The sequence below is a fragment of the Mus musculus genome, chromosome 9 (genome assembly GCF_000001635.26).
Source record: "Mus musculus strain C57BL/6J chromosome 9, GRCm38.p6 C57BL/6J".
NCBI classification, from domain to species: Eukaryota; Metazoa; Chordata; class Mammalia; order Rodentia; family Muridae; genus Mus; species Mus musculus.
The window spans coordinates 41,391,625-41,412,998 of record NC_000075.6 but is presented as its reverse complement, the minus strand read 5'-3'; the positions used below and the strand labels follow the sequence as shown (position 1 = coordinate 41,412,998).

The 21,374-nt window shown below is 43.5% G+C and overlaps 1 long non-coding RNA gene across 3 annotated transcripts in view; it reads right to left on the bottom strand.

Moving 5' to 3' along the window:
• Positions 1-21,374, bottom strand: part of Mir100hg (Mir100 Mirlet7a-2 Mir125b-1 cluster host gene) — a 238,660-nt gene that overhangs the window by 202,187 nt on the left and 15,099 nt on the right. For 2 of the 3 annotated variants that reach the window (NR_131929.1, NR_040725.2), the window contains exons 2-4: positions 19,700-19,805; positions 19,582-19,621; positions 10,736-10,875 (exon numbers count right to left, since the gene is read on the bottom strand). This is a non-coding gene — a long non-coding RNA (Mir100 Mirlet7a-2 Mir125b-1 cluster host gene). The remainder of the gene's footprint in view (positions 1-10,735; positions 10,876-19,581; positions 19,622-19,699; positions 19,806-21,374) is intronic. The other variant, NR_131928.1, reaches the window with a different exon arrangement.

Genomic DNA, 21,374 nt, shown 5'->3' with positions numbered 1-21,374 from the left:
GCCATGGCTCCAGATGTCTTTTTCCGTTGTTCTTTTCATTGACCAAACAAGATGTTTCTCAGCTCCCTGCTTCCTTTTTTTTTCTCCCCGAATTTGTTTTCTCATTGGGAAAAGTGGTCATTAAAGTATTAGTTTAGGTTGATTGGCTCTTCAGCAATAGGAAAGCCTCTGAGGTTTTATTATGTTTGACATGGTCTCAGAAACAGTGGCTGGATTGTTACATGATGTAGAAATCATACCTTAAGGATGGGAGACAGAGGGGCCTCTTCCTGGATACCTATTCAGCCTGTGGGGTAGACGACATGACACCTAGCCTATCAGGATTCTCCTGGGTGCTTTCAGGGTCTGGAGGCCTGGCTTTGTCCTTGGACACCACACGGGTGTCATCTCCCAGTCCTGACCATGGAATCAGCCCCCTCCCACAGATCTGCATTTCTCCCAAGGGGCTGAAGCTGCCCAGAATTCTCTTCCATTTATATCAAACCAGTGGTGCATTCAGTGGGAAGAGGGAGGAGGGAACGGGGTGGAGGGGTGCTTTGATGTTTCCGAGGGCAAGAAATCCCTTGGATGTTCTTCCAGGGCAGCAGGTAGAGGGCGTGACAGCTGGCAGGGAGGTTGGCAACTGGGATGTGACTGCTCAACCATAGCTGGGAACTGCTCTGCCCTTATGAACTGAAAAGTTTGTTTCTATAGTCCAGTGGGGAGGAGAAGAATAAGGAAGAAAGATCAGAGGGCTGGGTAACATAGCATCTGGGGCAAAGAACTCAAAACTTAGCAAACACCTTACCACAAGATTTCATTATCTTTAAAGTCCAATTGACTCTTTATGTCTAATCTAATAAGCGCGTATGACTCCCAGTACCCAGGAGATGTTGCAAAAGGTGGCAGATTGCATGCATAGGTAATCTCTCTTTACCCATCTGTTAAAATACAGTAAGCAACAGGCTTGCTTTAAGGGTTCCTAATACCATGGAGAGGATGTTTGCTGCATATACATTGTGTGTCGACACAATAAATGCTTAGCGTTTATTCGCACACATTATCTTACTCCAGGCTTACAACCACCCTTTGCAACAGGTGCTGCTGCCGTGCCATTCTTTCCTACAAAAGGAAAGTTTGTCAAGATTTGGAATGATTTATCCAAACTGAGACCACTCAAGATTCAAGTGCAGTCAGCTTAATAGTGCCTGACCTGTTAGCCAGTACTTGGAATCACAATAAAATAACATATGGATATACTGACTCTAGGAGCAGGCATGCAGCAGACCTGGCCAGTCACTAATTTTGCAGCATTAACACTATTATGACACTCCTTCTATGGCTTTGACCAAATGAATCAGAGCATGTGACCTCAACAGGGAAAGTACTTCATAAAAGCCAACACATTAAATGTAGAGAATGGCCAGAACTCGTACACAGAAAAATATTAATAGTTTTTTATCTACATGGTCCATGAACATAAGTACACTGAACAAGATTTGCTGGAGGATATCATGAAGGGAAAAAGAGTGAAGAGTCGCGGGCCCATAATTGGCTTCTCATTTCTAGAGGTTGCCTAGCCTTGCCTAGGCAAGAGGAAGGTCTGGGTGGATGTAGAGATATGGATGGATGTTTTAGGGTTGTACAAAGAGAGGGGAAGGGATAGCTGACTAGGGCAGCCTAGTTAGGAACTAAACTGCATGGGCCAGGAAATGGCATAGCGGTTACTCATGCTTGGTGTTCTTGCATAAGATTAGAATTTTGTTCTTAGAACCCACATTAGGTGGCCCAAAGTCTCCTATAATTCAAATCTCAGGGCATCTGATATCCTGGCCTGAAACCCTCAGGTATCAGCACTTACATGTACACACATGTACAACACATATATGTGACTAAAAGAAATACCAATGAATTGTTTGAATGTATTTATTTTCTTGTGTATGTGTGGTGTGCTCACGGGTTTTTTGTTGTTGTTGTTATTTTTGTTTTTGTTTGTTTGTTTGTCTTGGGGAGCCTCATGCATGCAGATCTATATCCTCTGTAACTGGAGTTACAGAAGGTTTTAAGCCACCATGTGGCTGTGGGAAACTGAACCAAGGCCTTCTGCAAAAGAACAGTAAACATTCCTGAACAAGCTCTCTCTCCAGCCCCGTACACATAATGTTAATTAAAATAGAATAAACTTTTAAAAGAGAGGTAAAAGCACCTTTCCAGATAGTCGCATCTATTCATTCTAGAAGATGCACACACCGGACACTAAATCTCTTGTTACCCAGATTTCCTTGTACAGAGCTACCACCAACTGCAGATTTTTCAGGAGCCCCACTCCTTAGCATTCTAAAGCCTCACTCATTGGGTGAATATTTACTGAGTACGTTCTATGTGTCTGGTACTTGGAGAGACAAAAACTACAAGAAGTGTTGACTAGGGTCCCTCCCCGAAGAAGGAGTGAGCACTGTGCCCTAAAGTGTGCTGCATGCCCTAATCTGGGGGAATTTTGTAGCGAGTGCTCTAGAAGGAGCACTCCTGGTCAGGCCAGGAGGACCAGCTCTGACATGAACATATAAGAATAGGATGGTGATTAACTCAAAGGTGTTTGTTTCTCCCTGTTTGAAACCATGTTCATTTTTTTTTTAATGGAAGGCATTGGTAGATGAAAATAGTTAGGATGCCAGAGAAGGTTGAAGACTGTAACGATTTTGTTTTCAGTGAGACATGCTTGGGAAGAAGAAACCTCAGAATCATCTCCATCCAACTGACCTGTGGACATATCTGTGGGGCATACTTGTGTTTGCTAATGAATGAAAGAGGGTCTAGCCCGCTGTGGATAGTGTTAGCATTTCTTCTAGGTTCCACCCCACATTTACCTGGCAACAGCCAGTACGTCTGACTCAGTATAAAAGGGGCTGTTTGCCCCCTCTTCACTCTCTTACTCTCTTGTTCTCTTACCCTCTTACCATCTCCCTTTCTGTCCCTCCTCTCCCCATTCACCCCCCCCCCAATGTGCTCATGGCCTGCCTCTTCTCTTTGTCTGTCTGTCTGTCTGTCTGTCTGTCTCTGTCTCTCTCTATCTCTCTCTGTCTGTCTGGTCCCCCCCCCATGCTCTAAATAAACTCTATTTCGTACTATACCTGTCCTGTGGCTTGTACCTCAGAGTGAAGGGATGCCTCAGCATGGGCCAGCAGAGGCACCCCTTTCCCCCACACCCTACTGCACCTCTACCAAACACACCCCTGGCTTCCCTTTCTTATTTTATAAAACACCCTGGGTCATTAAAGTATTAGTTTAGGTTGATTGGCTCTTCAGCAATAGGAGAGCCTCTGAGGTTTTATTATGTTTGACATGATCTCAGAAACGGTGGCTGGATTGTTATATAATGTAGAAATCATAATTTAAGACTAGGAGACAAGTAAGTCTAGGTTGTGTCATATTGGTAGCTGACCCTGAACCAGACAGAAAGCCACTAAGTGGTGTTTCTTCATAGTCTCCACTTCAGTTCCTGACCCTGGGCTCCCGTTAGAGAGCTAGCCATGGCTTCCCTAGGTGATGAACTGCAACCTGTAGGCTGGAAGAGCCCTTTCCTCCCCAAGTTGCTTTTAGTTGTGATGTTCATCACATCAATAGAAAGCAAACCAGGAGAAAGATATTCTCTGAGAGTAAATGAGAGGTGGAGAGCATGCCCGTGGCTGCCGCGGTAGAAACTGGCTATGTGGAGGGTAGAGTCTCTCTGACTAAAGAGGGGAGGGGATACCACTGAAAACAAAGGTGGCTACACTGGAAGTGGAAGTAGTGTGATGACCCCAACCTTCTCAGCAAGGAGGCCCCATTTGTAGAGCATTTTAAGAAAGGAGAGAAGATATTGCAAGAGACTATGAGCTGCCACCATAGAAAATGTCATTTCCCTTTTATGTCTGTCTGGAAACCTGTAACTTAAGCTTCAAAACCTAAAATCAAACTCTGTTCCTATTTCTCTAAGACCCTAGGCAGAACTGGAAGCGTGGCCCCTGCATTTGCTTATATGTCTTTGCTACCTTTTAAACATCTCATATTGGAATTACTGTTTCTCTCTGTCTTTCTCTCTTTCTCTCTTTCTCTCTCTCTCTCTCTCTCTCTCTCTCTCTCTCTCTCTCTCTCTCTCTCTCTCTCTCTCTCTCTCTCTCTCTCTCTCTCTCTCTCTCCCTCCCTCTCTCTCTCAGATTCTTGGTGGGTTTTTTCATCTTAATTTCTCTAAAATCTCTAAACTGGTACAAAATCATGTTCAGGAAGTGCGTGCTGATTCAATAAATAACAATTTTCCATAAGCCATACCTAAAGGAATTTCGACTTAGATCCAGAAAAGTGAGGGAGCAAACATTTAGAACTGACATTCTAAATCTCTAGGTCCATTTCAGATCAAAGGAGTCTGCTCTGGGGGCAATTACCTTGACCTCTTTGCAGCTAATAAACCAGGCTCTGAAAAAACAGGGACCAGGATTCACAGAGCCATGAGCTTCATTAGTGAATGTCAGTAAAGGGCCTTTTAAGTGGCAAAGCAGATAATTATGGAAAATGTCTCTGACAAAGCCATGTCTCCGGGACAATGAAAAGCCTCCCTTGCAGAAGTTAAACATGTTGTACCCTTAGACAAGCTGCTACAGAAGACCCAGGGACCTCTCAAAAAAAGTGTGTCCTCAATAGATCCCAGGAGAGTGTGTTCATCAAGTTCACAAAACCTTGGGAAATAGTTAATAGTCACAGAGCAAACGAAGGCAGAAGAGTGCTGCTATTCAGCACCTCGCTGCTCAAGGTCGCCGTGCTCCTTTCTGAACTTAAAGCTTTTCTATTGTTTGACTTGTCTTGCCTACTGGCTTCCACCTTTCCAGATCATCAACGGAGCACTCAAATGTACTTGACCTTTAGAAAGACACTTGTGCTCCCAGGAAGTACATGATCATTTATCACTGCCATTTACCAAGTGTTAGCTACATAAATAGATATCTGGGTAAGCTGGAAAGCAGCTGCTAGTTTATTTGCTTTGAAGGCATACAGTTCTGTCCAGATGAGACGCAAAGACAGTAAGACACAGAACAATAAGACAGTGAATACTTGGGAGTCAACAAATGCATAGCTGCCATGCTTCGTATTTACCTACACAGCCTTTGGAATGCAAGGCACAGTCTATTCTATGTTGTTCAACTAACGTTGAATATTGGTTTTAGAGAAATTAAGAGACATGATAATTCTAGAATATTTGTGTGCCAAATTTGTATTAAATTCCTATATTCTCTCTCTCTCTCTCTCTCTCTCTCTCTCTCTCTCTCTCTCTCTCTCTCTCTCTCTCACACACACACACACACACACACACACACTTGCCTCTCAAACTGGATTTAGTGAGAATAAACTCATTATTAGTCTGCTCCCCAGTGTGCATATTCCAAGTTCAGAATATTTATACTAATAATGAGTAAAGCTTGCCTGGATTTTTTTTTAATTGTCAAAGTTAATCAAAAGGCATGCTCTGGAAAGCATAAGAGGAAGAAATAAAATTAAAACAAATAAAAGAAAGGACATAAACTTTAAAAGAAAACCATCTTAAACTAGGTATGTGCTTGATCCAACATGTCAATCACATGTGCCTTACCCAGTGTGTCAATCATCCCCATGCCAGCTATCAGCACTCATTCCAACATGGCATCTCAAGGGTGGGGGGTTCCCTGCCTATAGAATATCAAAGAGGCTTACAGTCTCTGAAACTGCAGGCTGCTTTCTTATCACCAGAGCAGCTCACAGCCTGTCATTACTCATCACCGTTAAATGTGGAAAATTGGCTACAGCTATAATTAAAACTCTGGTTAGTATCCACATTAGCTAGTTGATCTTCACATCAGCCACTCAAAGCTCTTTTGAAACTTATAATTACTTGAGACAGAGATAAAATGGCGAGATTTTCTTATTGCTATAACTGAAGGGACCCCACGGAGCCTGAATATCCTACAGAAAGGTCCTTCGGCTGCTGGGAGGTAGGGCTCGATGACTTTCTAAGGTTACTCATAACTGTAAATTATGATTCCATGATTCTTTGGGGAAATGGAAAGATCATTCCATAATGTGGATTTTACTAGAAAGTCCCGTTCCTGGTGGAGAAGCTACAGGTTCATGGCATGAAAGGAATTGCTAAAGCCATGGCCAACGTTCTTCTCATTGTTCAGACATGTCCCATGCTGTTTGGGCCTGAGGACCCAATTCTGTTAGACACCTCATCCTGGGTCATCCTTCACAGGCACCTGTTGCTAGTGCCTTCTCTTGTGTCCTCTTCAAAAAAAAAAAAAATCAAAGTAGGTAACTATAGGACCTGCATCCTGGCTCTTGGGAAGGTAAGGCAGGAGGATTGCTGAAAGTTCAAGGCCAGCAAACCTAACTGTGAAAACAGAGGTTCTATTCAAAAGAAAAAAGAAAGAGAAAAAGGAAGGAAGGGGGAGGGAGGGAGGGAGCGAGGGAGGGAGGGAGAAAATCATAACAAAAAGAAATGAGGAGCCCCCAGTCCATACATTTAGAGTTCAAAAGACTTATTTAAAAAATTACAGGATATAAGGTATCATTTCAACTATTGTTACATAAATCTATAGAAACTAAGGGTTTAGGCATCAAATAAAGAATTACCACAGTTTTATGGAAGAAAAGCCACAGCCAGAACCAAAAACAAAGATTTGGAAACCATCTCAAACTTTAGAATTGCTTTTTCTTAAAAGGCATTGACTGGGAAATCTACCAATTTTATTGTAAAAATGTGTACATAGCTCTTGTCTTTAGCTGCATATGTATCAAAAGATGGCCTAGCTGGCCATCACTGCAAAGAGAGGCCCATTGGACTTGCAAACTTTATATGCCCCAGTACAGGGGAACGCCAGGGCCAGAAAGGGGGAGTGGGTGGGTAGGGGATTGGGGTGGGTGGGTATGGGGGACCTTTGGGATAGCATTGAAAATGTAAACGAGGAAAATACCTAATTAAAAAAAATTTTAAAAAATGTGTACATATATACAATGATTCATAGATAAGGGGGTTTGACCCAATTATCTGTGTAACCACTCAGTTTTTCTGCCTGTTTACTCTGCTTACGGTTAATACTTTGGTAAGCTACTTCTTTTTTTTTTTTACATTTTATTTTATTTTATTTCCATTTTTAATTAGGTATTTAGCTCATTTACATTTCCAATGCTATACCAAAAGTCCCCTATACCCACCCCCCACTCCCCTACCCACCCACTCCCCCTTTTTGGCCCTGGCGTTCCCCTGTACTGGGGCATACAAAGTTTGCAAGTCCAACTTCTTATGGAATCCGCCTTACAAACTAAACTCCAAGTGTCTGAGGGTGACCTCTTCCTTGTTCCTATGGCTGAGTAACAGCCATGGCCGTTAAAAATGCTTACACTCAGCCAGTCAGTGGTGGTGCACACCTTTAATCCCAGCACTTGGGAGGCAGAGGCAGGCGGATTTCTGAGTTCGAGGCCAGCCTGGTCTACAGAGTGAGGTCCAGGACAGCCAAGGCTATACAGAGAAACCCTGTCTTGGAAAACGATAATAAATAAATAAATAGATAAATAGATAAATAAATAAATAAATGAATGCTTACACTCTAACTTCTGTTTCTCTTCATAGCAGTCAATCAACTGCTTTGTTTCAGTGTTCTCAGAGAAGCCCTCACTTGTTCACACTAAGCTATCTACATAACTATTAAAATTGTTATCAATACAAATACTGATGATCACCTAAGCACAAATAACAATTACTAAGTAATAACTTAGTAATTGATATAAATGTAGAGAGCAAAGCTGTACTTTCTGATTTATGCTGAAGTTCTTACAGCTTTGCAGAGTGCTTCGATGGATATCATTTCAATTTATTTGTTTATTGGATAAGCTTGTTAAATTATTATAAATCTCTCCATCACCCTGTCCATTAATAAAAGCCACATCATAGGTCTTGGCGCCTTTTGGTAAACTGGCAATTAGTCATTCCTAATGCAAGCATAGAGATCCCCACACACTCTAACAGAAATACAGCATCCATCAGAGTCAGAGGGGCAGTGCTCAAGCTGTAACAATTCAGACCAAAGAAAGACCCAAAAGGTCAAAACACCGACCCTCCCAGCCCTTGCAGTAAGGAAAATGATCTCAATGGTACTCCATGACCCCCTGAGTAATGCTTCCACAGTGGTCAGGGATTCCTCTCTTCCTAACACTTCCTCCAACTTTAGCATCCCAGGTAAAGCTAAATTGGCAGGTGAATTGTTCACCTGAGGTGGGTCACATTGACAGTGATAGCAACTGACAGGAGATTAAAAGGAGCTGGTAATGCAGTGCTGGAAGAAAAAGTCACCAAGGTCCCTTACTCATGACAGATGGAGAGTGAGAGGAAATAGGGGTTTATTGCTCAGGAACCGGGAAGGACACCCACGTTCATCTGATTATCCCTCTCTGGTCTGTCTCTTCTAGACGCCTACCCTTACGAATATGTAAACAAGTCTGTTGCTTTAAAATGACTGTGCAACAGTGATTCATGTCAGTCCAGAGTACAGCTGCCTCGAAAGGTGCTGTCTAAGGCATCCCCAACCCAGCCAAGCACAGAGACCATTGCTCCCATGTGAGTCTCAGCTTAGCCATGTCCTACGGTGCACACACATCTGGTTTGCACACTCTCTTCCACGGTGAATCCTTCACATGATGTGCCATATTTGTGTTTCTATGTCTTTGGCCAACAAATAACAACACTCTCATAAAACACCTCTTCTAACACAGAGATGTCAATGGGAAGCTATTACCCAGCCAGTGACTACAGTTCCAACTACAGTTACTGTTGACACGGCTGCAGAGTGGTGTGTCAGTCGGCAGGCTAGCAAGTTCCTGAGATAATCAACTGAGAAAGAGGAAATTTGGTTTTCAAAGATCTAGCAGGTCCATCAATGTTAAGCAACAGAAAATGAGTAGGGGTGACCTTTCACTTTAAAACGTTTACAGTGTGTCGTATGCCTGTGCTTTTGCGCTGTCTGATACAGTTTGGATCTTAAGCATCCTGTGAAGACCCATTTGTTAAGGTTTGGGTCCTCAGAATGGGGATATTGGGAGGTAGTGGAAGCTTTCAGAGATGAAGCTAAGTAGGGTGTTATTAGGTGTCATGAGGGAACATGACATTGAAAGGGCTAACAGGACCCCAAATTCTTGACCTTGCTCTTTTTATTCCTCCTGGCCATGAGCAGAGCGGGTTTCCTTCTCTGTGCACTCCTCATCGTTTCTGTCCCATGCCCCCACCAGAGGCCATTTAAAAGTGAGCATAGTGGTCACCCAGTTAAAGCTTTTCATTTTATCCATTGCTTGTTGAACTCTAACAGCACTTCCTTTGCCTATTCTCGGTCTTGTGGGTATCTAGGCTCACGGGTGGTAAAGACTTGTTTGATCGCAGTGATGAAAGGAACTAGGGTCTCCCAAATCAGCACACTGAAAAAAGTCACTCTATAGCAGAGCAACACAAAGGACCCAAGGGAATATTACAAAAGATTATAATTACTTCCATGTTAAAAATCATTAGATACCTTGGGGTCTCGGTACTGGAGTATATACTAACTAAAAGACGAACTTGACCAAGTGGCATAAATAGACCTCTGAAGGATAATGAATCCACAAGCAGGATGCTTCCTTACTGGCCTAGAGAAGAGTTTGGATATCTTATACTTTCCCAGAAAGGATTACATATGGAAGGCAGTCCATGAAATTATATGCAGCAAAATTGATTATGGCCATCTTCCCAGAATGCTCTGTGAAGCAGGCTGATGTGGGTATGGTGTTTGAATCTTAAAGAGTTGTTCCCTTAAAATTCACGGACATACATTTGAATTTTGATAGTGTGAGAGAATGCTAAGGTTGTCATAGAAACAAGTTAAAGCGACACAGTACGAGGAATATGCTGGGCTACTTAGCATGAACAGCAAAATGATTACACTACACAGGGGAAACTACTTGGGATCATGATGTGAGAGCCAACCATTTGTCTTTCCCCTCATAAGAACCATAATTTAATACACTGATTAGTTAAGAATTTTTTAATATTGCTGGTATTAGAGAGAAATTAATTCCAGAGTTTAGATGAGATTCTTGTAGAAAGCCATTGCCCTAACCATACTAATCTTGCTTCCACAGAAGAGAAACACACAGTCATCTTGGGTCTATAGAATTGGACTGGGAGCTGGAGAGATGGCTCTGTTTACATCAAGTGCTTGCTGTACAAGCATGAAGAACTGAGCTCAGATTCCTAGCACACATATAAAAACCTTGGCATGGTAGTGTATGCCTATAATTCCATCATTTGAGGGGCAGAGACAGGAAGATTTCCTGGTGCTCAGTAGCCAGTTGGTCTGTGTGCCAATCAGTGAGCACCAGGCTAGGGGAGCGATCCTGCCTATAAAAAAAAAAAAAAGGTGGAAAGCAAAAGAGAATGACCCCGACAATGACATCCAGCCCCTGTGTGTGCACTCATAGGAACACACTCCAAAAAAATGAATAAAGTGTGATGGAGTGATGAATAAGAGATGATGTATTTTAAATCACGTCTGAAACATTTGAGAGCACAACCCTACCCAACCTCTCATCTGTTGTACAACATGGACTGCTTTACTGGGCCACTTTCCCTAAGCCAGATGCCTACTTCTGTACAGCACAGTTACTCTTCATTCAAGCATCATGGTCTTTTGTGAAACAGTAGACATTCTAAGCAGGACTCTCCTACCTTCTCCAGGGACAGTCTTCTTCTCTCCAAGTAGCCTTAGGGTTTCGATGCTTCGATGGTTGTCAGCCCTTGTCTGGAGACACCACAAAGGCAGGTGGCTGGAATGATCTGGTGGTATCCAGAAGAAAAGATGTAGCCATCTGGAGGAGAAGGATTTGGCCATAAGAGTGTTTTGAAATGAGTGATTTTCAAAGCTGCTCTTCAGATTAGTAAAATAAAAGGATAAAGAAACAGCTTTTAAGACAGGCAGTGGTGGTGCACTCCTTTAATCCCAGCACTCAAGAGGCAGAGGCAGGCAGATCTCTGAGTTTGAGGCCAGCCTGGTCTACAGAATAAGTTCCAGGATAGTCAGGGACACAGATACACAAAGGAACCCCATTTCATAAAAAGCCAAGAAGGAAGGGAGGGAGGGAGGGAGGGAGGGAGGGAGGGAGGGAGGAAGGAAGGAAGGAAGGAAGGAAGGAAGGAGGGAAGGAGGGAAGGAGGGAAGGAGGGAAGGAGGGAAGGAGGGAAGGAGGGAAGGAGGGAAGGAGGGAAGGAGGGAAGGAGGGAAGGAGGGAAGGAGGGAAGGAGGGAAGGAGGGAAGGAGGGAAGGAAGGAAGGAAGGAAGGAAGGAAGGAAGGAAGGAAGGAAGGAAGGAGTCTTCAGATTCCTTGTCTTACATAAACCTTATAAGGTAATTCTAAGAAAGTTTCAATTCTACAGAGAAATGAAAACTAAATCTTGAAAATCTCCCCATCACTCTTCTTAACCTAGTGTCTTTTCTTCTTCACTTCTTCCTCTCATTTCTGTTTTTATACGCAAATTAAACAATTTCCTCTCTAGCTCCTCCTTGCTTCATTTAGAAACCTTATTGATTAACGTTCCGGGAAAAGAAGCTGAGTGTTTTCATCGCTGAGATGGTAGAAGCCTTGAGAGGCATAAAAGAATGGTCCTGGGTGATGTCGTTACTATACGGAGAAATATCTGCTTGGGGTGGAGACTCAGGGATCTCACCTACAATGGTCTCAATCATTTCAAGGCAGAACAAAGAGGCATCTGCAGGCATCAGGAGATACTGAATCAGTCACAGTGCCAGACAGTCTCAGGCGGCCCTTTGACAGCTCCGGTGAAACCAGGTCAAAGGCATCCGACTGGCTCAGTAGACAGAGGAGATCAATAATGCTAAAGAGCAATGTCTGAAGCAGGAAACAGTCACAGCAAACAGAGAAAATGGCTCCACTCTCAGGCTTCCTGACAGAAACCCTAACATCTGCCATCTTGACGTTAGCCCTGAGATGCCTATCCATGAGAGATAAAAAGGAGGACAAGGGGTGGGGATGGAACTGACAGATGCCAGGGATGGTCATATAGGAGAAATCCCAAACAGGTCAGTGTCCATCAGGTCAAGAAGAAAATGCTGTCAGGCACCGGAGATGGCTCAGTGGATAAATCTTTTACCATGCAAGCCTGAAGACCTGAGTTCAGTACCCCACAACCCTGTAAAGATGGGCACAGTGGCGTGTGTCTGCAGATCACAGGACAGGCATCCTATATACAAGGTGAAACAACAAGAGATCCTATCTCAGACAAGGAAGGAGACAAGAATCTATACCACTTGAGGTTGCCCTCTGACCTCCTCATGTATGCATGTATGCCAGCCAGGACATGAAAATACCCATATTCACATCTACTAACATAAACACAGATCTCTCTCTCTCTCTCTCTCTCTCTCTCTCTCTCTCTCTCTCTCTCTCTCTCTCTCTCTCTCTCTCTTTCTCTCACACACACACACACAGATGGGGTATGGGAATAAAAAGAAGGGAGAAAAGAATATAAGGAAGAGGAGAAGGAGAAATAGAACACCGTAGGGCTTCAAAATCACTGGAAATAAACTATACCTTAGCCTCAAGGGAGATTTCTAAAAGTAGCCAAGTGAAATTAACACTAGGAGAAACAGAAAGCTAATTGAATTTAAGACATAGTTATTATATATTTATGACATAAACCAGAAGTACTTTACTTAGAAAGAAACTGGGGGTTAGAAAAGTTATCATTTCCCCAGTATCATAAGATCATAAATGATAAGTCCAAGATGGAAGACCTGCCTCCACTACAAAGCTGGATAACGTTACTCCTCCGAGGTTCTTTTCTACAGTCCTCCATCCTCTCTCTGGAGATCACTGATGGGCCTGTCTATCCATGGGAATGAGGACAGATGTCTTCAAAGGCAGTTGAGCATTCTAGAGATAGGGTGGAGGCATTAAAAACGGGTGGTAGAGAAATGCAAATAGAGATTTAAGCTTAGTCATATGAGATAGCTTGCTTGGCTTACCCTCCCTTTCCACCTCCTGTTCCCCTATCCCTCTCTCTCTAGAAATGCAATTAATATAAAAGGCATAGAGTTGCTTGTCAGTGCATAAATCCATGTGAAGACCCTGCTTTCAGGGATCCTTCACCTTTCAAACAGGTAAAATGGTGTCGTGAGCCTGTACAATTCTCTTGATCCATTTCACAAATGTTTCCCCAGTGGTAACAACAGGAAAACATTCTAAATGGCCAATCTTGTTTTTCTCGTGCATGAACGTTAATCATGTACCTTATGAAAGAAGCCAAGGTGTACGGAGCAAGCACCCAACTGAGTTGCTGCTTGACTTCCTTTAGCTGGCAGAGCTAGAGTTAACATGATCAGCTTTGCAAAAACTCCAATCTGGTTATGCAAGGATTCATGGGACTTTCAGGCCTTACTGTCGTCTGTACTCTGCTTTGATCATCTTCCATGACTCATGCCCTAACAGCACCTCTGGGTTGACATTGTAAACTACAGCAGACATTATTTAATACAGTATAAGGTCTCAAGCATTAACTGGAAGACAGTGCTAAAATAAAAGTATATTCTAGGAGTTAGCATTTTGCCCACTCTCTTAAGCTGGTTGGTTTGGCTCTCTTCTGTGTCTTTCAATGCAAGTGAGAATAGAGAAATGCCTTTCTGACTACGAGGAAATTTGAGCTGGTGAATTCCAGATTTCTAGAGAAGGAGATATGATTTGAGGGTTTCCAGAATCAGTGCAAGAATTTTATGGCAAAGAGTAATGGATAATTAGGAAGGAGTCTGAGCTGAGACATTATGCATTTTTCCATCTTTAGGGAAAGCAGGTAAAGAAGACAGAGAAGAGCAACAAGCCATCCAAGAAGAAATGGAATCTTGGATGTACTTTTAAATGTCATTTTACTACACCTTCTTCCCTTCCCTTCCCTTCCCTTCCCTTCCCTTCCCTTCCCTTCCCTTCCCTTCAATTCCCTTCTCCCCTTCCCTTCCCTTCCCTTCCCTTCCCTTCCCTTCCCTTCCCTTCCCTTCCCTTCCCTTCCCTTCCCTTCCCTCCTTCTTCCTTTCCCTTCCCTTCCCTTCCCTTCCCTTCCCTTCCCTTCCCTTCAATTCCCTTCTTCCCTTCCCTTCCCTTCCCTTCCCTTCCCTTCCCTTCCCTTCCCTTCCCTTCCCTTCCCTTCCCTTCCCTCCTTTTCTCTTCCTTTCTCTTCCCTCTCTCCCTTCCTTCCTTCCTTCATTCACTCTTTCCTTTCTTCTTTCCTTCCCTCTTTCCTCCGTACCCCCCTCTAAATCCTGCCTCTCTTTCTCCTTTTGTAATGCTAGGTATCAAACTGAAGGCCTCACATATGCCAGACAAGTGTTCTACCACTAAGCTGTATCCCCAGCCTTTTGTAGCTTAAACAAAGATGATGATGATACCACCTTGAAAATGTCATAAGGGCTATGTGAGGTGACGTTCAATATACTAAAGCATCCCTCCTGGCACACCTACACTCTCACTGGGACTTACTGCCTTCCCCAGTCCCTCTGATGGTGCTCTATAGCTGCTGTATTCAAGCGTGCATGGGATGAAGAAAGAATAAACCCAGTGACGAGTAGCCAAGGGGGGAGTCTATCGAGGAAGGAAAGGAACATCACTCCTTTAAATTCTTATTTTCTGCACCTTTAATTATCTGAAATAAGAGGTAATTTATAGCTTGGCTGTTTATAACCTTGGATAGTCTTGAATCCGTGGCTGGGATGGTGACATTTCAAACAAAGAGTGCCTGAGAGCTGTAAGACCAGATTATGATTTCTTTATTACTGTGTATTATATTGTGTACAAGATCTCCATATTGTATTCAGCAGAGCTTCTCACAATTGCCCAGGTCTCACAGATGCTCTCTGCTTTCATACTGCCCTACTTTCCCAGAATTTCAGCATCTCCAGGGCCATTACAGCCTTCCGCCTCTCTCGCCTATCCTATTATGCTATTATCTTGTACCGAGCACTGGTGTTTATATTTTCTACTTTAGGCCACAATATTATGGGCCCAGAGCTCAATCTCTTCCTTGGTTTCTGTCTGCTCATTGTTTGTGTAGTTTACTGGGGAAAGGGGGCGTGTGGAGGTCTGTGTGTACATAGTGTCAGAGGAGACACAGTGCAGAGCCTCCTCATGAGATGCAGGCAAAGAAGAAGGCAAAGTTCTGCTAAAATGATAATACCCAGCCTTTCCCGTCTCCTTAGGGCCTGAGATGGGAAATCAGCAGTGAGCAGAGAGAGATATTAATACTACGTTCTTTCACCTTTAAAAAATATTAATTGAAAAGCCCCTCACTTTGGGGGAGGTGGCTTGGTCTGTAAATTACCTGTTTTGTAAGTACAAGGGCCCAAGTTCTGATCTCTAGCACCAACACACACACACACATACACACACACACACACACAGAGAGAGAGAGAGAGAGAGAGAGAGAGAGAGAGAGAGAGAGAGAGAGAGAGAGAGAGCAAAACAAAATAAGACAGACATGGTGGCACATATCTGGAACCCAAGTGACAAGGAAAGAAAACCAGGAGAATACTCAGGGCTCCCTAACCATCTAGTTTATCCATGTTAGTGAGCTCTGGGTTTAGTGGAGAAAATGTTTCAGAATATGGTGGGAAGCAATAAAAGAAGTTATCTGATATGGGTATGCATCTGCATCTGCAACCCGCATACACACATAAACACTCACATATGTACACACATATACCTATGCACACACAAATACACATGTATATGCACATGCACATACACACACACATATATATACACATATACATACATACACGTATATATACATATACACATACACACTGACACACATAGACACTCACACACTCACATATACATACACACATATATACATTACACACATACAAAGACACACACACACACACACACACACAAACGGTATCTTTGTAGTATGAAGCATTAAAAACCACAACCCCTACAGAAGTGTCTGCTTGTACATAGACTGAGTATGTTGGAGGTCAAGGTTGGTTTAGATTTTGCTCCCAGCTTTCAGTGTATTATGATTTGCAAGCTCTGTATCTAGAGCATAGGAGCCATCCATCAGATCGCTGGATGCCTTCGAGTCCCCGTCCCTCACCTTTGAAAATGAACTAATCCTCCTGTTTTACACCGGTTTAGGGAAATAAAATCAACTGCACAAAAGCCTGTGACATCATAGCTGATCCATATCCAAGGCAACCAGTGTCGCATGTCTCTGCTTCTTCCTTCAAGATTTAACTTGGCCATCCACCTATCAGCCACACTGGTTCACTTATTTACACAGCAGATTCAGTGGCCTGTCTTTCCAAGTACACTGAAGCTTCCACAGGCCTGGATATTCATGCTGCCTCAGCTCGGTCTCATAAATGTTAGTAGATTTAGCGGGGGGAAAGTAGAATTTGAAACCTGTACCACCCTCAGTGAGTTCAAAACAAAATCACTACTGTTTTAATTAAAGCGCCCAAGCTGCACTCATCCAATTACCATCAATAACGATCTGTGTTTAAGCACAATACAATGTTGCTGGGGGATGAGGAGAAAGGGTACCAAGGAAGAAGACAAACTCTATCCCATGTCAAACAGCAACGTCTTACGGCCTATCCTAGCTGAAATGCTCATAGAAAACAGATCAACTTTAACTGCTAACAGCAAAAAAAAAAAAAAAAAAAAAAAAAAAAAAAAAAAAGTAGAAAAAAAGATGTGCTTTGGGGAATGGTGGACCACCCCTTTCACAGCTAAGCTGAGATGATTCTGAGTCCTCTGACCTGTTCAGATGTTCAGTGTCGCTCGCTGTCTCATTCGAATGAGGAAACAGATGGAAGATCGGGCTTGTGTCTCCTCTGGATTGGTGGGCTGGTCCCAATGAACATCTTTGTTTCCTGAGCACCTATTACCTGTCCAGAGCCCAGTAGCAGTCTTGAAACTAATTCAGATCAGCTTAGCCCTAGTGTGATCAAGTCTGAGCCACGCATGATAAAGTTTGAATTGGATGCCTGTTTAGAGAGAGGCAACAAGCAAGCCGCCTTAAAAGGAAGGAAAAGGGCATTGGCCCCCAGTCTGGTGGGGGACAGTGTCTTGACCTCTTCTCAAAGGAAGTCTTATGTACAGACCCAGGTGCTGTTGAGGGGGGAGAGAGGGGGCAAAAGGAGATAAAAGGCTTTCTGGAGACCCTCTGACCTCAGCCCTCCCACGGGAAATGAGCAAGGAGGCTGCTGGCTGGCAGACAAGCAGGTGTACCCTTAAGAAGCCATGGAGATTAGCTGGGGCTTATCCAAACCTCTGCAGGAGGCAAATCTCTCCTGGCTCCCCCAGGAGACTCCGGTACTCACTCTTCTGGCATCAAATAAGCCAGACGCAGAATGGATGTCAACTTGGCCTTTTGTGAATCCAGAGACCCCTGAGCGAGCATCTGGACACCATCAGACTCACCAGGGCCCCAAAGATAGTGAGCACTTGGAGAGATGTCAAAGGAAAGGAAAAGAGGGAGAAAAAGAAAAGCTGAAAGCCAGGGTCACAGACAGATGAAGCCTCATGCACACACGTGACTGGATCTCCGTCTCAGACACAATTGTTTCCTGCCCAAATCGGACCAAGTGCAGTGTTCTTAAAAGTATGACTTCCCTACTGAGAATAAGTGCCACCAGCAAGGGTAAAACTCAGCCCTCAAAGGATGAGGGATCTCTTTGGGTGGGTGGGGAGTCCTAAAAGAAATAAACAAATGAACAATTTCAACATTGAGACTACAGGAAAACAGATCCCCATTCCACAGAGAACATGTCAACCTGGCATCATGTTCAAGTCCACGGATATCCCGGATAGTGTGTCAGCTCTAGACTCGGTGGAAAAACACCGGTTCTGCTGTGTGTAACATCAGCTGTGTGACCTTGAGCAAGTGGGATAAACTCTCTGAGAATCAAGCATCCCATCCCAACAATGTCTCCCCCAAAGGATTGTCTGGGCATTGATAGTTTATATAAGCATCTATGATAGTATCTGCCACTTAGGAAGAAAGAAAAAGTTCTTCACTCTCTCCTAAGGAAAAGAGAATATATTGTATAAGAGATGCTCTACCTGTTACATAAAAACAGATGTAAAACAGAGTAGAAAATCCCATCCTTTCCCTGTTGATTTACTTGCTCATTATTGCTATGTGATTGACACCATAAAAATGGCCTAGTTGTTGCCTCAGAAGGCCCCAGTGATTGCCATGGTGAAAGGAATCCATCCCACAGATAGCAGATCTATGTGGGAGATGATAACTTCAGCTGCCTTTCAAATATGATTGAAAATCACCAAGGAAACGTGGTGGACATGGGATTTGAGCATGAGCTAGCACCCATGGTCTGAGCTAACTCTGTAGCTGTGTTAGCTGAGCCTCCATCACTATGCCAAAATGCTTGACACAACCAACTTTTAAGGGGAAAGATTTATTTCGGCTCATGAGTTTACAAGTGTCAGTTCTGGTTTTTTGGGTCTGTTGCTTCAAAGTACATCATGGCAGAACCCTGTGGCAGAAGATACTTACTCATATCATCCCTACCAAAGGGCACAGTCTCAATGTCTCCTCCATGGACATAGCCCCAATGACCTAACTTTCTTCCACTTGACCCTACCTCCCTCCTAAAGGTTCTATCTCCTCCCAGTAGGACCACAGGCTGCCAGGCCAGCCATTAGCACACAGACCTTTGGAAGACACTCAGGATAGAAACTATAACAGGAGTGAGTTCTCTTGTTTTCAACTATTCTGTGTCCATGTACAAGACAATTTGCTCTGGAGTGGCTTAAAGTTCAATGTCTCCAACTTAATAGCAACAGCAAGTACAATGGTAATTGTATTCTGCTTTCGACCTCCACCAGCCCTTATGGGGGGGGGGTGAAGATCGTAACTCAGAATGCCAAGTCATAGACTTCTCTCCATGTAGCTCTCCATCATTCTTGGAAGTAGGAAGGTTCCTTTAAGAAGCCAAATTGTGTTGAGTCCTAGATTTGGTTCTTCCCAGAGATGGTTGAATTTTTACTCTTCTTAAACTTGACCTATCACCCAGCCCTTAAGTTTCTGTGATCTTGGAAGTGGAAGGAAGTACTTATTCAAACCTCCCCCTCTCACTTTATACAGAAAATAGAGAGAGGTTCAAAGAAGTGAATAGCTTCCCCAAGGCCATGAGACTGATGTGCCTAACACTCCACTCAATACTTCCTTCCCTAGTGGTCAGGCAGGGTTTTAGGTTTGTGTAGATGAAAGACACAGTCTTCCTGAAAAGGTATTGTCATCACCACAGGCCCGAGTGCACGGGTCCCATGATGAAGGAACTCCGAGCCAGGTGTAACAATAGCAGAGGGATCAGCACAAATGCCCAAACAGCCTACTGAGCATCCCTGGGGGAAATAAATAAATAGCATACAAAAGTTATCCTTTTAATTCAAAGAGTTATCTGGGATCCTCAATGGTAGTCAAAGTTCATGAAACTACTGTGGTGATTATGAAGATGGAAAAATTATTATTTGACTTACACTCGTAATAGCCTCTGGTTGCAGAAAGGATTCCTGTCTCCTGGAAGAGACATGGTGAATAAGGTCAACTGAAGTTGTTTGGTTTTGGAAACATTATCTTGTTGGAGAAAACACTTACTCTTTGCACTTAGGAGCTCCTGGTGGTCTCAGTTGGTCAGCAATAGTGAAACTCTCCTGAAACATCACAGCCTCGGGAAGATGAGGTCAGTCCATTGCAGGATTCACTAAGAGTGAACAGAGAAAGCTGAGTTACCTGGAGTAGGGGTACAATGACTGCACCACGGTCCCAACATTCACCCATGTCATCTCACACGTGGGTGCCCTTAACAAGCTGGGTTTTGTCCCCAGTATTTAACAAACTCCCTTGAATATCTTCTTTACTTGAATATACTTCTTTGAGTGCTGTACTGGGTTTAGGGAGCCAGCAACCTCTGCCTGAACTCTTCATCCTAGAGTATGGGAAGCCATTAACAAAAAGTTTTCAAGACCACAACATATGAGACATTTTGGGCTGGTGTGACTGCATTAATGGAAACACACATTTCTCCCTGAACATTACTGTCAGATGAGACAGTGAAACCCACAGGAATGAGAAGGAAAGCAAGTGTCCCACCCGAGACTATACACACTTCACTTGCTATTCCCCGATGCCTCATCTCCGAACTTGGGTGTAGCCCAAAGCTGAGGCTGAGATCACACAAGCTCCCACTTCTGTTCGTGCTGTGAGCCTCCCAAAGGAGCATTCCCTATCCCCTGGCTTCAGAGGACACAAACCTTCCTTTGATCAGGAAGGCAAGCAGCCAGGCCATGCAAACAGCAAAGGCGATCAACACCAGCATCTGGACTGCAAGGTTGACTGTATTGTCTTCACGAATTAAAAATGACACATCGCAAAGATTACACGGCTCTGGTAGACCTCATGGCCTGCCTGACATGCTGGTTCAGTCTAAATCACGGACTCATTCAGACACCCAAACAAATTAACACATGTTTCTTGATGATACAAAATTGCATCTGTGTGTGTGTGTGTGTGTGTGTGTTCAAACCACTATACAAACACATCATCAATTAAATATTTATCAGACTTCCACTGACCTATGAAAGTCATCATCCACTAGCCCTCAGAGCACCATGGCTGGCTGGTTTTAAAAGCTAGCTTGCAGCTTTGGTCAGTGGAACACATTAGACCTTTCTCTGTGAAAAGCTCTTTCTATCTTTTGAACCGGATCCACACCCTGGGCTGAATGAAGCTTTTAGAACCAGTGAGAACCAGATGGCCCTCCGAGATCATTTTTGAATGTTTGGATCTGAGTCATTTGTATGCAGAAGGTTTCACAAAATAGCAATCTGGGTGGCAGGCTCCAGGCTGGGTCCAGCTTTCCAGACAGCCCATCTTTGCCTACAATTGAGAAGACAATATTGTAAGGTTCCATAAAAATATTGCAACATTTATCTATATGTGTAGCATCAAATAAATGAAGTGTACTTGTCAGGCTGCTATTTCTATGGGAGGTCTCACAGCTCCGCCTTCTCTCCCCTCCTCCCCCACCCCATTCCTTTTGCTTGTTTCCATTCCACCTATAGGGTTTTGTTTTGTTTTGTTTAAATCACAGGCATAGAGCCAGCATTGTGAACCAGCCAGCAGAGGGTACTACGTTACTGGTGCAATAATCCAAGCCACAACAAACACGGAGCTGAGAACATTTAGATGAATTAAAATGGGCTCCACTCAAATTGTGCTCTGGGAGTTCCTCGTTTACAAAGGAAAGGCTGTGGGATGGAAGATATGAGAA